Genomic DNA, 16,643 nt, shown 5'->3' on the forward strand with positions numbered 1-16,643 from the left:
GGCATAAATATGAATTTAGGGGAGCAGGCACAATTCAACCAGTAACACTGAACTCTAACTTCTCTCTCTTTTTAATTTTTTATTTTTTTGTCTCTCCAGAGAGTCAGTTCTAATTTTTTTCTTTTTTTAAATGTATTTACTTGTTTGTATTTTTTTAACTTATTTTTGAGTTTATAAAGATCATTGGAACTTATTGTCTGGATAAATACAATATGTTATTACTTCATACATTTATTTGCTTTCTGTATTATTTATTATCTAGAAAATCTACTACATATATTTTAAAAATTACATTTACCATAAAGCTATAGCCAAAAATAGCATTTTTTGTCCACAATTCTTTCCATTGCATAGTACCCTATTGAAAGGCAACCACTTTCATTTTTTATAACTGTTTCTTTAAGTATTTACTTATGTTTTGTAAATATCATGTTCATATTGACATTATTCATGTATCATCTAAATATTATCTCCTATTTCTAGTATGAAATGCATGAGGTAACATTTTTAGAAATATTTCCTTTCTATTCCCCACCATTCTGTATAATTTGCTCTGAAGTTTGGCTGTATCAATATTACTAAATTTGTATTTCCCTGATGACATATGATGTTGAGACTATTTTCATATATTTATTTGCCATCTGTTTATCTTCTACAGTGAGATGTCTGCTAAGATCTTTGGCCCATTTTTAAATTGGGTTGTTTGCTTTTTATCATTTAGTTTTAGGAGTTCATTGCATATTTTAGACTTAAAAAGATAAAAAATATATTGTTAAAAATATAGATTAAAATATCATATGTGATAATCTTTCATCATATATGTCTTTTGCAATATTTTCTACCCATCTATGAACTTGTCTTTTTATTCTTTTGATAATATATTTCAGAGAAGGTTTTAAAATTTTAACTAAAAAAGCTTGTTAATGCTTTTTTTCATGGCTCATGCCTTTGGTGTCATATTTTAAAAGTCATTGCCAAATCCAAGTTCTTCTAGATTTTCTCCTGTGTCATTTTCTAGGAGTTTTATAGTTTTGCACTTTATATTTAGATCTGTGATCCATTTTGAGTTAGTTTTTGTAAGAATACAAGGTTTGTGTCTACGTTTTTTTTTTTTTTTTTTTTTTTTTTGCATGCGGATGTGCAATTATTTCAGCACCATATATTGAAAAGACTATCTCTCTTCCCCTTTATATTCCTTTTCCTCTTTTGCAAAAAAATCAGTTGACTATATTTGTATGGGTGGACTTCTAGGTACACTATTCTGTTTCATTGATCTATTTGTGTATTCTTTGGCCAGTACCACACTGTTTTGATTACTGTAATTTTACTTTAACTCTTGAGGTCAGGTGTTTTCAGTTCTCAAACTTTATCCTTTTCCTTCAATATAGTTTTGCTATTCTGGGTCTTTTGCCTCTCCTCATATACTTTAGAATCAGTTTGTCAATATCCATAAAATTACTTGCTAGAACTTTGGTATTGTGATGAATCTATTGGTCAATCTGGGATTAACTGAAATCTTGAAAATGTTGAGTCTTTCTATCCATAAACATCAAATTATTCACCATTATTTAATTATTTTATTCCTTTTAAAAGAATTTGGCAATTTTTCTCATATAGATCTTGTACATATTTTGTTAGATTTTGCTGTGGTTTAAATGTATCCCCCAAAATTATGTGTAGGAAATGTAATCCCCAATGCAACAGTGTAGGGAGGTGGAGCCTAATGAGAGATGTTTAGGTCATGAGGACTCCATGCTCATGAATGGACTAATGCTGCTATCATGGGAAGGTTCATTATCATGCAAGTGGATTTGTGGTAAAAGGGTCAGCCTGGCCTCCTTTTCACTTCCTCTTTTGTCCTCTCTGTGCCCTTCCATCTGGTGATGACTTCTGCCATGTTATTACACAGCAAGAAGGACTTTGCTGGATGCTGGCCCCTTGATTTTGGACTGCCCAGCCTCCAGAACTGTCAGAAAATAAATTTTTATATATTGTAAATTACCCAGTCTGTGGTATTTTGTCATAGTAGCCCCAAAAAAACTAAGATAGAAAACTGGTACAAGAGGAGTTGAGTGGTTCTATAACAAATATCTGAAAATGTGGAAGCCATTGAGAACTACGTAACAAGTAGAGGCTGAAAGAGTTTTGAAATGAATGCTAGAAAAAGCTTGTGTTGCTATGAATGGAGCATTAAGGTGATTCCAGTGAGAACTCAAAGGAAGAAGAGAGCTCTAGGGAAAGTTTGAAACTTCATATAGATTAGTTAAGTGGTTATGATAGGCATGCTGGTAGAAATAAGGGCAGTACAGGCCATTCTGATGAGGTCTCAGATGGAGATGGGATGCATCTGATTGGAAACCGGAGTAAAGGCCATCCTTGTTATATAGTGTCACAGAACTTTGCTGAATTGCATCCATACCCCAGGGCTTTATGGAAGGCAGAATTTAAGAGTGATAAACCAGGATATCTGGCAGAAGAAATTTCTAAGCAAAATATTGTAGGAGTTGTGTGGCTTCTTTTAACTTCATACATTAAAATACAAGAAGAAATAAATTATCAAAAGACAAAACTAGATTGAAATAAAATGATTTGAAGGGAAATATACTAAGGGATTTAAAGGATTTTCAGCCAAACCATCTGGTACAGAATAAAAAATCCTTTTCAGGAGAGAAATCCAAGGTTGTGGCCAAGTACACATTTGATAAGGAGATCAGTACCACTAAGGAGACCAGGTGTTTTTCATCAAGATAATGGGAAATGATCCTGAAGACATTTCTATGATCTTTGAGGCTTTCCCTGTTATCATAGACCCAGAGCTCTAGGAGGGCAGAATGATTTTGGGGAATAGTCTAGCATGCCCTCCACAAGCTCCTTATCCAGGGCCACTTTGGGACTCTGTTCCCTGTGTTTATTAAAATATGTTCCCCACAGTCAAGCAGCTCAGTCCTTGTCTCCCACAGCTGTGGCTTAAGCAGCCTCAAGTGCAGCTCTGGCCACTGCTCCTGAGGGCTCAAGCAGTAAGCCTTGAGGCATTTATGTGGTGCTGGCTCTGTAGAAGGGCTGAGTTCATGAGCTATGGGGTTATGGCAGCATCCACTAATCAAAGAATGTATTAGGCAGCCTGGGACCCAGGCAGAAACCTGCTGCTAGGGCAGAGCCACTAAGCAATGCTTAGTGGAACTGAGGTAGTGAGGCTACTGCAAAGAGTCCTCACTAGGGCAAGGCGTGATGGAGCTGCTGTGGTGGGGCCATTCCCAAGACCTCACAACTGCAGAGCTACCAGTCTGCAACACCCATTGGAGAGCTGTAGTCATGACACCCTAGGCTGTGAGAGCTGCTATACAGGCTGAGCCCAGCAAAGCAATAGAGGTGGGCTGCATAAAGCCTTAGTGGCTAACCTCCTACCCCAGTGTGCTAAAAAGGTAGGTCATAGAGTCAAAAAAAAAAAAAAAAAAAAAAAAAGATTATTATCCAGCTTTAAGATTTAATGTTGTTTCTCCTGTTGGGTTTTGGACTTTACTCAGACAAGTCATCCCTCTTTTCTTACCTATTTCACCCTTTTGGAATGGAATGTCTACCTTATATCTGTCCCACCATTGTAATTTGGAAGGAGAAGTAGATAACTTGTTTTGATTTCCTAGGCTGAAGGTGGAGGGAATTTGCATCAGGAAGAACTTTGCCTTGAGTCTCATCCTTATCTGATTTAGATTAATTTCTAGACTTTGGACTTTTGAGTTGGTGCTAGAACAAGTTAAGACATTGGTGTTATTGAAATGGCATGAATATATTTTGCATGTGAGATGAACATAGATTTTGGAATCTATGAGGGCAGACGTTCTATGGTTTGAATATCTCACTCCAAAAGAATGTGAACTTAATCCCCAGTGCAACAGTGTTGGGAGGTGGGGCATAACAAGAGGTGACTAGGCCACGAGTGCTCCACTGCCATAAATGACTTAATGGTGCCAGCATGGGAGAAGGCTTGTTTGCTACAGAAGGGTGAGTTTGGCCTTCTTTTTGTTCTCTTTCCCCCCATGTCTCTCTCTTTCTTTTTGCCTTTCTGCCATATGACACTGTCTGCCACATTATGATGCAACATACATGTGCAATTATGAATTATAAAATTACATATTACCCAGTCTGTAGAATTTTGTTACAGCAGCACAAAACAGATGAAGACAAATTGATACCTACACCCTTCCTTTTGCGTGTGTGTGGTAATATAAATGGTATTGTGCTTTAAATTTCAAATTCCGATTGTTTACTGGTAGTACATAGGAAACCAATTGCCTTTTGCATACTAACCTTGTCACCTGAAAGTTTGCTGTAACTGCTTACTAGCTACAGGAGTATTTTTGGGGCCAATACCTCCAGATTTTCTATACAGACAATCATTTTACCTGTGAACAAAAATAATGTTATCTCTTCCTTCCTAATCTGTATAACCTTATTTCCTTCTCTTGTCTTCTTGTGTTAGCTACAACTTCCAGTAAAATATTAAGGTGTGTGGTGAGAGGAAAGAACCCTGCTTTGTTCCTGATCTTAGTAGAAAAGCTTCTAGTTTCTCACTGTTAGGATGTTTGCTATAGATTTTTTAATAGATGCTCTTTATGCAGTTGAGGAAGTTTCTGTGTTTTAGTTTGCTGAGAGTTTTTTTTTAATCATGAATGAATGTTGGATTCTGCCAAATGCCTTTCCTACATCTATTGATATGATGTACCTCTATATATATTGTAATTATTCCTCTTTAGTTTGTTGATGTGATATATTTCATGAATTAATTTTTGAATGTTGAACCAGCTTTGCATACCTGATATAAATCACACTTTGTTGTGGTGTATAATTCTTTTTGTACATTCTCTGATTCAATTTCCTATATTTAAAGTGCTATATGTTGAGTGTCTTTGCATCTGTGTTCATGAGGGATATTGGGCTACAGTTTTCTTTTTTGTATTGCCCTTGTCTGGTTTTGGTATTAGGATAATGCTAGCATCATAGAATGTGTTATGATGTTAGTGTCTCTGTTTCTATCTTCTGAAAAAGATGGTAGAGAATTGGAGTAATGTCTTCTTTACATGTTTGGTATAATCCACCAGTGAATCCATCTGGGTCTAGTGCTTTCTGTTTTAAAAGGCTAATAATTACTGATTCAATTTTTTAATAGATAAAAGCCTATTCAATTTGTCTACTTCTACTTCTATAAGTTTTGCTAGATTGTGTCTTTCAAAAATTGTTCTATTTTACCTCGGTTGTTAAACTTATAGCTATAGAATTGTTAACAATATACCATTATTATCCTTTCTTGTCCATGTATCTGTATTACATACACTCTTTCATTTCTAATATTAGTAACCTGTATCTTCTCTCTTTGGTTCTTAGCCTGACTAAAGACCTATTGATTCATTAATCATTTCAAAAAATCAGTTTTTAGTTTTGTTGGTTTCCACTATTGATGCCTTATTTTTAATTTTATTGACTTATTTTCTAATTTGTATTCTGTCTTCCCTTCTGCTTACTTTGGATTTAATTTGCTCTTTTTTTTAGAGTGAAAACTTGGAAGGTTAGGTTACTGATTTTAGATTTTTAAAAATATGTATTCAAAGCTATAAATTTCCCTCAAAGCAATGCTTTTACCGCATTCTACAAATTTTAAAAAGTTGTATTTCAATTTCCATTTAGTTTAAAATATTTTAAAATTTGTCTTGAGATTTATTCTTGACCCATGTGCCATTTAGAGTGTGTTGTTTAATCTCCATGTATTTTGGGATTTTCTGGCTATCTTTCCTTTTTTGATTTCTTCACATTTTTGGGCATATTTTCACCATCTCTTTGTGGCATATCTATCACTAATTATTTTCAGATTGACCAACAGAACTGTAAGGACTCATTCAACATGAATTTCTACATGGTCCAATACTTCAGGATCATTTAATGCCTCTTTTGTTTGTTTGTTCTTTTTCAGGGGAACTATGACTTGGAATCCTTGAAGCTTCGGCTTCTATCCCACTCCATGCACTCGATGCACATAATTGAACATGGGCCTTCACCCAATGTCACCAGTTCTCTTGTTTGTTGAATCCCCAGCTTCCTGGATCTGACCAACATGACCTTAATGTTCCTTTCAGCTCAGCTAAACTTCAGGCAGATTTCTTCCTTGATATGAGCCTCTGACCTCTCTTTTCTTAGAGCATTTACTTTAGAAATTTTGCAATAATGAATTTTTTCTCCCTACTTTTGAGATGTAAATTTTCTACAACTCAGGAATGTAACTTTCTCAAGGACTGAGAGATATCCCTGTGAAATGTAATTGTGAAAAAAGATAGCACCTCTATTTCAATCTCTATAGGAGCTTAGGAGCCTAACTCTGCGAAGTGGTAATTAGCAAACTCAGATAGCCGAAACACATTTACCAATATCTCTGCTAAGGTACTACATTGGTTCACTTCAGCATTTAATAATCCTTCTGCTTTCTTTTCAGTGAAGCTGAGTTCAGTCTCTCTCCTCTACTGCCATGGTCTTCTCCCCAGTTGCAATGGTCTTGGATAATGTGTTCTTTGCTTGTTTAACTTGGAGATGATGTCAGTTCTGTATTAAAGCCTCTCTTCCCTACTGCAGTAGTTCAAATAAAATCCATCTTGTCATTCTTAGCAAATGTTGCTATAATTTCTCTTTGACATTTCTCATGTCTTTCTCTTAATTGGTTTCTTCTCTTGTTTTGCAGACTATGTTAATCACTAGCTTCTTTAGTCTGATGAATGTGCCTTCATTCCATTTTTATATTAATTGACTGATACTTTGGATGGACACATATATTGCTTGGTTAAATATGATTTTCTCTCAGAATCATGTGGAAATTTCTCCATTATGGTCTAGTTTCTATTTTGCAGTTAAGAAGTCTGATATCATTTTGCCTCCCTACATTTTTTAAAAATGTAAACTGTTTCTACTCTTTCTTTCTTTTGGTATTTTGCATCTCTTTTTTAAAAAAGTAATGATATATTTCCAAAATCATTGAAGAGTATAAAGGATATTATAGTAATGTCATTATACCCACTATCCAGTTTCATTAAACCTTCCTTAGGCTATATTTGCTTCAAGTCTTTTTTATTTTTAGACAGAGTCTTGCTCTGTTGCCCAGGCTGGAGTTCAGTGGCACAATCTTGGCTCATGCAACCTCTACCTCCTGGGTTCAAGTGAGCACGTCTGGCTAATTTTTGTTTTTTTCAGTAGAGATGGGGTTTCATCATTTGGCCAGGCTGGTCTCAAACTCCTGACTTCTAGTGATCCACCTGCCTCGGCCTTCCGAAGTGCTAGGATTACAGGTGTGAGCCACCATGCCCAGACTGAAGTCATTTTAAAAATAATATTTTATACATATAAATGATGCCTCCTCTGTACTTCCCCTAAATATTACTTTCCTCACTTCTTTTTCAGGGATAATTACTACCATGATTTTAGAATTAGTGTTCATATGACTTTTTTTTAACAGTTTTACTAAATATTTACATATCCATTAATAATATAACATACTAGGTTATTTTTTAGGTTTTAAAATGTGGATATACTCTACATTTATTTTGGTTTCCTTTCATATATTTGAGGTTTCTTGTTTTTGTTGTTGTTGTTTTGGTTTTTGTTTTTGAGATGGAGTCTCCCTCTGTTGCCCAGGCTAGAGTACAGTGACATAATCTTAGCTCACTACAACCTCCACCTCCCGAATTCAAGTGATTCTTCTGCCTCAGCCTCCCGAGTACATGGGATTACAGGTATGCACCACCATACCTGGCTGTTTTTTGTATTTTTAGTAGAGATGACATTTCACCATGTTAGCCAGGCTGGTCTCAAACTCCTGGCCTCAAGTGATCTACCACCTTGGCCTCCCAAAGTGCTGGGGTTATAGGCATGGGCCACCATATCCAGCCCAAGGTTTCTTTATGTAGGAAATATATTTAGCTCCAAGTTCTGAAATTCTCTAAGGGAAAAAATTGGGTTTTTTTTTTTTTTTTCCATTTAGTTTGTAGAGCATCTGTGGGCTTCTCAATACATGGCTCCTTTACTTATATTCTAGAAAATATTATTGCATTATATCCTTAATTTTTCCCTGTGTTCTACTCTTTCTGTTACTACAGGAAATTGTTAGTCAGACATTTGACTCCCAGGACTGATCTCTCACCTTCTTATCTTTTCTTTCCTGACTGTTCATATTTTTCATTTCTCTTTAGTGTCTAAGATTTTTCTTTACCAAGTCTTCCCAGTCTAATAGCTATTTAAAATTTTTTAATGTTTTGAACTTATAAGAGCTAATTATTATTTAATTGTCCTTTTATACAGTTATTCTTTTAATTATGTCTTGGCTATAAGTTTTCTTAGTTTTCTGAATTATCAGAGTTTTAAAAATTGTATTCTCTTCATTGCTTTTTGATCCAAGTTACTTATTGTCACTAAATAAAAAAGTAAATATTAAAAAAAATATTGTCTATGTGTCATAGACAATATTCCTGCACTTATGAATGTTTATTTTGGAATGGAGGAGATTCACAACAAATATGGAAATTTATCAAAATATCTGTGCAGTGATTAACATAATAAGGAAAATAAATTCAAATAAAGAAATAGAATGACCAAGAATTGGGTGGGGGTGAGGGAGTGGGTAACACTATTTTAGAGGTAATGGTAAGAAAAGGTATCTCAGTATCTTACATTTGTACAGCAACCAGTGAATGAAGTGAAGGAGTGAACAGAGCAAAGATGAGAAAGGGCATTCCTAACAGTGGGATCAGCCAGTGGGGCCAGTGGGGATGACTTAAAAAATTTCTATTATGTTTATTCTTTTCTTTTTTTTGAGATGGAGTTTTGCTCTTGGTGCCCATGCTGGAGTGCAATGGCACCTCTCAGGTTCAAGCAATTCTCCTGCCTCAGCCTCCTGAGTATCTGGGATTATAGGCATATGCCACCACGCCCAGCTAATTTTTTATTTTTAGTAGAGATGGTCTTTCTCCATGTTGGTCAGGCTGGTCTCGAACTCCCAACCTCAGGTGATCCACCTGCCTCAGCCTCCCAAAGTGCTGAGATTACAGGCATGAGTCACTGACCCCAGCCTATTATGTTTATTCTTATCTTTGACTTTCATGTTGGAGCCTTCCTTTAAAGTCTGGTGATCCTGGTTGTCTTTTCATATTAAGTAGGAGGAGCTAAAACTTGATTGGTGCTTTGTTATACATTGACGTACTGGTCATTTGTTGTCTTTCACATAAGGTGATGGCGCAGTGCCTTCCAAATGTTCTATCTATAGGAATCTGTAGGATTTTGCCTTTGGTCTACAAGTCTTCTTATGATTAGGCACCAGACCACAGCATTTTGGGGCTGAACTGGGAAGGAGCTGGTGGTCTTGCTACATAGTATGCAGTGTTTATTTTTTCAGTATGCAGATTTTAACTTAATCCTCTGTTTAGCAACTACTGACGCTGACCTGTGCCTCAAAAGGCTTGCCTATTTGGGGGAGAAACCTGATGTATAGACCACTGGAAGAGCCTAGGATAAGCCAACTGTTCCTTAAACAGATTATTCAAACTATTCTAGTTTTCAGTCCTCTACCTCACACATTTCTTCCACTTCCAAATACTATAGTTAGAGTATGTTACCTGCCCAATTTGTACATTGGAATCTTCCTCTTTGGGTTCATAAGTTCTGGAGTTTTCCTTTCTGCTAAGTCACTTGCCAATCCTCTGTCTACTTTCAGTCTTCTAAAAATTGCTGACACTTCTTGTCTCACTTTTAATTCTTTAACATCACTTTGGTGGCATTTTAGAATAAAATATAAGTAAGTGTATACCTTCAACCAGCTATCATTAAATGAAAATTTTCTGGTATTATTTTATACTTTCATCTGTTTTCCTATAGACATTTAAACAAGAAGTCTCTGTGTGTTTGTGCACATGTGCAATGTTTTAACTACAAAATAGAAATTCTTCCTTGTAAAACAGACAACAGAAAGGTCTTCTTGAAGTCCCCTTTTAAATATAACAGGAATTTCTTGGTGTGATCTGTGTCATATATATCAGCAGGTTATTTAATTCCTGTATACCTTGTAATTTTCAGCTCAAAATCATGACTTTTAACACAAACCAAAGTCTCAATGTCACAAAATAAGGTAGAAAACCACAAATAAAACCTTTTACACTCTGGATGTATTCATAGGAAAAAACATGAAAAAGGACTGAAAATTGTTAAGAAACTTTTAAATCTAAAGAAAACTTTCATAATTATATGTTCATATCAGCATAGTGACAAAAAATCTTTGTGTTAATTTATTCATTCAACTCTCCTAGTAAATCTTCAAAAAGTTCTGATTAAGGGACCCCATTTTTGGTCATGTCATTTTTTCAAAATAACAGGGTCTGATGATGTGTTGCATGAAAGCTGTTATTAGCACTAAAATTTGTTTCTGACAGGGCCTGTATGTGTTCAGGTCAATGTAAGAAGCCTAATTGCTCAACAGATAATAAGCATTTGATTAAAAAAAAATGAAAGTTGACAAGTAAATGAGAAAATGATACTAATGACATTTCAGAATTTCAATAAAAAGCTGAAATTTACTTTTCCAGCTTATGATATTTGAAGAGCAAAGCATACATGCATATGACTGTTATGATAGTAAGTAATGGAGGCTGGATTGCAGAGACTTGAAGGTGGAGTGTGACAGTGAGAAATTTTTAGTTGCAATTTAAAAATATAATTTTTTTTTTAGATTTCTGGAGTTTTATATTACCTTCTTTTATAATTATATTAAAAATGAGTAACTTCCCATTTCTAGGCAGTGTGGTAACTAAAAGGCTAGAAATACTCTTCTTACTAAATGGCAATAAGTGTAGAGTTATCAAGTTAGTTACACAAATATTAATAATTCCTAAACCATACGTAAATCACACTGCTAGACCATAATGATGTGATGTGAATCCATCTAAGATAGTGTATATGACATCACGGGGCTTATTGTCTCTTTTGGGAAACTAGGTATAAAGATAAAATGTACCAATATAAGGAAGTATTTGATAAGTACTTAAAAAGTGGTGTAGACAATCTATGCACAAGAATTCAGAGGGTAAGATGCCTGGGAACTCTAGCTGGAATCTGGAGGAAGAGCCGGGCTTAGATAGACCCATAGCCTGGGAAAAAAATATCACTGTAAGTAAAGTGGACCAATAATCAAAATTATAGAGCTACAACTTGTATTTTTAAGTAAGGCTACCAATAAGTAGCCTTATACTTATGAGATGGGATTTTGTTAACAGTTGTATAAAATAGCATTGGAAAGATAAATTGGGGGCTAGACTGAAGAGGGACATAAGTGCCAGATCAATAAGTACTGATTATTGAAAGGTTTTTGATGGGTAAGAGACCACAAGTACCATTAAATATGAACCAAAAGGTATTACAATGTAACTAATCCTTCTCTTGTAGAAGTGGGTGGACTGCCCAGGAGACATGTGGTGCAACCAGTACAGGTGTTGTATTTAATAGTAGTCATGATGAAGTTGGTAACACAGATGCTATTACTATAAATTCAGAGTGCTTGACCTTTATTACCCCCAGACTACTCTCCTGAGTTCTCCAAGGATCCAAAGAGGCAGAAACCATGACGGAACAGTGCTTTTAATTCTTTCAGAGTTAAGAATGGGATTAAGTCAGCGTCTCCTTACCTTAAAATATATTTCTGTTGATGACATTAGAGGAATGCCAGGCAAGTACATTTAAGATAAAAAAGCAAATTGTAACAAACAAAACATACCCTGGGAAGTGTAAATATTTACATTAACAAAACTATATGCATTTCATCTCTATGACTGAGATAAATAGGAAATTCCATGATGAATAACATCCTGTAATTAGCAAAGAATGCAGGAGACGGAATAGTGGGGGAGGCTGTATTTGACATCAAGAATCACATATTTTCATGAACTCTTATTTATTTACAATCAACACATACTGGATTAAATTTTAAATTATCATCAGATAGCACTTCTCTGTATCACACTGCCAATACCTGCATGTGGACACTCACTCATAGAAAGCCCTGAAAAATTCTTTAAAATTATTATTATTCATGGCTTGTTTTCTGCTGGTGAATTTATCATTCTATCTCTAAATATAGCATTTTTTTCTGGTAATACTTCCATAGATCTATGCAAATCCACTTCTACATATAAAACCCCAATGCTAAAGTTATCCTGGTAGCATATGAAAATCAGTGAAAGCAAATTATATTGTTCAAGATGTGAGGAAGAACAGCTGAGAAAGTATGGTTTTGAGAAGATAAGCAAAATTACAAATGTGCTTTATTTAACAAGTTGAATGAAAGCTGCCTTTATAGCAATGCAGCCAAGAACAGAAAGAAGTTTATATCTACCCATTCCAAAATTCAAAGGTGTGATTCATTCCACTATATTATGAACTGAAGAGAAGTAGATGGGCTATCCGATACATACTCCTGTACCTACTTTGTTCCAGAGTCTTCAACTATGGGTAGCTTTGGGATTTGGCTGATTATATATCATAATTCAATATGATACCATAACTAGGGTTACCTCTAGCTCTTGGTTCCTGACATTACTTATTTAGGAAAGATTTTAGAAAATATTTCTGTGAGTATGGAAAACATTACAACCATAATTCTAAAAACACATGAGTAAAGTCCAGTGGCATTTGCCTTTCTAAGAGCTAATGTTTTGGCTGGGTGTGGTGGCTCATGACTGTAATCCCAGCACTTTGGGAGGCTGAGGCAGGTGGATCACCTCAGGAGTTCGAGACCAGCCCAGCCAGATTGGTGAAACTCTGTCTTTACTAAAATACTAAAAATACAAAAAATACAAAAATTAAAATAGCCGCTCATGGTGGTGCACACCTGTAGTCCCAGCTACTCAGGAGGTTGAAGCAGGAGAATTGCTTGAGCCCGGGAGGCAGAGGTTGCAGTGAGCTGAGATCTTGCCACTGTACTCCAGCCTGGGCAACAGAGCGAGACACCATTTCAAAAAAAATTAAATTAAAAAATTAAAAAGCTAGTGTTTTAAAAGCAAAATGTATTTCTTCTGATTATGTGGAAAGAGTTGCTAAAGATGTGATGTAAAATATTTAAAGTTCATTGCTATTATATGTTTTATTTTGCCTGAAAATAGGTTTCTTATGTCCATGTACCAACAAAGGCCATGTTCATGTCCATGTGCCAACAAAGGCCACTTTTCTAAGTCTTATCCCGATTGCCTTCTTGGTCCTGATAAATGTTTTATGTTGTCCGTCATTGGTCTATACCTTTTGCATTCTGAGTATTCTTACAAATATTGCATTTTTATGAAAGCCTCCTCATAACTTCCTATTAACATCCTGCATATCTCTCTATTCATTTGAATTAATATTTTGAGTTAACCTTTATCAAAGCCTTTTTCTGATTAATTTCATTCCTTTTCAAACCTCACAATATTATACCTGGTACCTCTTCATATGCATGAATAGCAATATTGTCTTAGTCAGTTGCTTTTTTCTTAAGACTAAAGGAACATGTTAAACCCAATATGTTCACTGTTTCTTCTCAAGGAGTGCATACCAACTCTCAACTAGAGAAGAAAGTTTGCTGCTAAAATACAAAGAATTTTGTTTTAGAGTGATCCTTGTAATGCACTGAAAGATAAGAAAGGAAAAAAAGAAAGAAAGATGGAAGGAAGGAAGGAAAGAAGGAAGGAAGGAAGAGGGGACAGAGGGAAGGTTGGAAATGAAAAGAAAAAATAGGAAACGGGAAAAATTCAATAAGGAAGTCTCCATGCTATGTTAAAGTTCATCAAAGTTCCAGGCACAAAAGTCTCGATTTTATTTTTCAACCTCTAAAGTTAGAACTCATCAGCTATGAGCGGGATCTAAGTCTGGCAAAATGAATCTTCTCTTCTCTCTTTCACACCTTTAGTAGAAGATGCTAGAGGCACAATATTCTCAGCTGGTTACGATAATGAAAGATCGACTTCTCACTGACTTTATAGTTTTCGACGTACTGAAACCTTTTCAGGCAGCTTTTCCTCTGTTTTCTCACTTTTCTGGTTGTTCTCTCCCCACAGGTACCTTTTCCCATATTGTAAGTATTCTTTTTCCTCAGAGCTTTGAAAAGTTAGCTGCATTCATGCTAGAGGCTCAGTTTTCAATGAACAGATTGTATTTCCAGAGATGTTACTGCCATTCAAGAACTCAACCTGAGACCACAATTTTACCTATTTTAAAAGCACATGTATGTGAATTTTTTTTTTATCAGCATGAAGGCACAAAGATGCTGGTGATATTGAGGCCTTAGAGACATTTAAGGAACAAGGCAGTGTCCTCCTCAATAGTTCCCCACCATTACTGCCAGTCACTATTGTCCATAAATGGGCAACCCAATCCTGGAACTGTCATTTTCATTTTTCCAAAGTCAGAAATTATGATTTGTACAGCATTTGTGCTTGGCTCCAAAAATTAGTTTTGCTTCTATGTTCAGTTGACACGTAATAATTGTATGGGATACAGAGTGATATTTTGATTCACATATCAAATCAGAATAATCAGCATATCCATCACCTCAAATATTTATCCTTTCTTTGTGTTGGAGACATTCAAAATCCTCTGTTCTGGCTATTTGAAAATAAACAATAATGATTGTTAACTAAAGTTACCCTGCAATGCTATAAAACACTAAAATTGATTCCTCCCATCTATCTGTAAATTTTAATTCATTAACCAACCTCTCCCTATCCTTCTCTCCCCTGATTCTTCTCAATGTCTAATGACTGCAACTCTACTCTCCACTTCTGTGAGATCAACTTATTTAGCTCGCACATACCAGTGAGAATGAGTAGCATTTATCTTCCTGTGCCTGACTTATTTCACTGCAAGCTTATCCATGTTTTCAGGAATGATAAGGTTTCCTTCTTTTTGTACTGAATAGTATTTCAATGTGTATATATGCCATATGTATATATTTTTGAGACAGAGTCTCACTCTTGCCCAGGCTGGAGAGCAGTGGTGTGATCTTGGCTCACTGAAACCTCTGCCTCCTAGATTCAAGCAATTCTTCTGTCTCAGCCACCTGAGTCGTTGTGACTACAGGTACATGCCACCACACAAGGCTTATTTTTGTATTTTTAGTAGAGATGGGGTTTTGCCATATTGGTCAGGCTGGTATGGAACTCGTGACCTCAGGTGATGCACCCATCTTGGCCTCCCAAAGTGCCTAGATTACAGGTGTTTGCCACTGTGCCCAGACTATATATATGTGTACACACACACACACACACACACATACACACACATATATATATATAATATTTTTTATCTATTCATCTTTTAATAGGCATTTAGGTTGATTCTATATCTCCACACTTGTAGATAGTGCTGAAATAAACATGGGGGTGCAGATATCTCTTTGATATGATGATTCCCTTTCCTTTGGATAATACCCAGTAGAGGAATTATTGGTAGTTCTATTATTAGTTTTTTGATCAAAGTCTACATTGTTTTCCACAATGGCCGTACTAATTAACTACCCACCAACAGTTTATAAGAATTCCCTGTTCTTTTAATCCATACCAGCATTTATTTTTTACCGTTTTTATAATAGTTATTCTAGCTAGGGGGGTGAGATTTCATTGTTTTTGATTTACTTTTCCCAGATTATTAGTGGAGTTGTTTTTTCATATGTTTATGGGCCAATTGTATATCTTTTTTAAAACATTTTCTATTCAGATTCTTTGCTTATCTTTAATTAAATTATTTGTTGTTGTTGTTGTTACTGAGTTGTTTGAGTTCTTTGTACCTTCTGGTTATTAATCTCTTGTTGTACGAATAGTTCACAAATGTTTTCTCCCATCTACTGGTTGCCTCTTCCCTCTTTTCCTTTGCTGTGCAGAAGGCTTTCAGTCTGACATACTCCCATTTGTCTACTTTTGGTATCATTGACTGTGCATTTTGAAGTTTTATCCATAAAATATTTGCCTTGACCTATGTCATGAAACAGATTGCTATTCTAACTGGCGTGAGATGGTATCTCAATGTAGTTTTGATTTGCATTTTTCTAATGACCCGTGATGATGAGCATTTTTTCATATGTTTGTTGGCCTCATGTATGTCTTCTTTTGTAAAATGTCTGTTCATATCCTTTGCCCACTTTTTAATGGGCTTGTTAGTTTTTTTCTTGTAGACCTGTTTTAATTCTTTGAAAATTCGGATATCAGCCCTTTGTCAGATGGGTGGACTACAAAAATTTTTTCCCATTCTGTTGGTTTCCAATTCACTCTAATGACTGTTTCTTTTGCCATGCAGAAGCTGTGGAGTTTGATTAGGTCCCATTTGTCTATTTTGGCTTTTGTTGCCAATGCTTTTGGTGTTTTGGTCATGAAGTCCTTGCCTATGCCTATGTCCTGAATGGTACTGCCTAGATTGTCTTCTAGGGTTTTTATGGTGTTAGGTCTTATGTTTAAGTCTTTAATACATCTGGAGTTAATTTTAGTGTAAGGCATCAGGAAGGGGTCCAGTTTCTGCTTTCTGTACATGGTTAGCCAGTTTTCCCAACATCATTTATTAAACAGGGAATCCTTTCCCCATTGCTTGTTTTTGTCAGGTTTGTCAAAGAT

At 35.5% G+C, this 16,643-nt stretch overlaps 1 protein-coding gene across 10 annotated transcripts in view; it reads right to left on the bottom strand.

The window, feature by feature from the left end:
* The window catches only part of NKAIN2 (sodium/potassium transporting ATPase interacting 2), a 1,033,472-nt gene that overhangs the window by 180,115 nt on the left and 836,714 nt on the right, over positions 1–16,643 (bottom strand). The gene's annotated exons all lie outside the window — the stretch shown is intronic.

Source organism: Sapajus apella, unplaced genomic scaffold, assembly GCF_009761245.1.
Source record: "Sapajus apella isolate SASKATOON/1434 unplaced genomic scaffold, GSC_monkey_1.0 scaffold6, whole genome shotgun sequence".
In the NCBI taxonomy this organism is placed as follows: domain Eukaryota; kingdom Metazoa; phylum Chordata; class Mammalia; order Primates; family Cebidae; genus Sapajus; species Sapajus apella.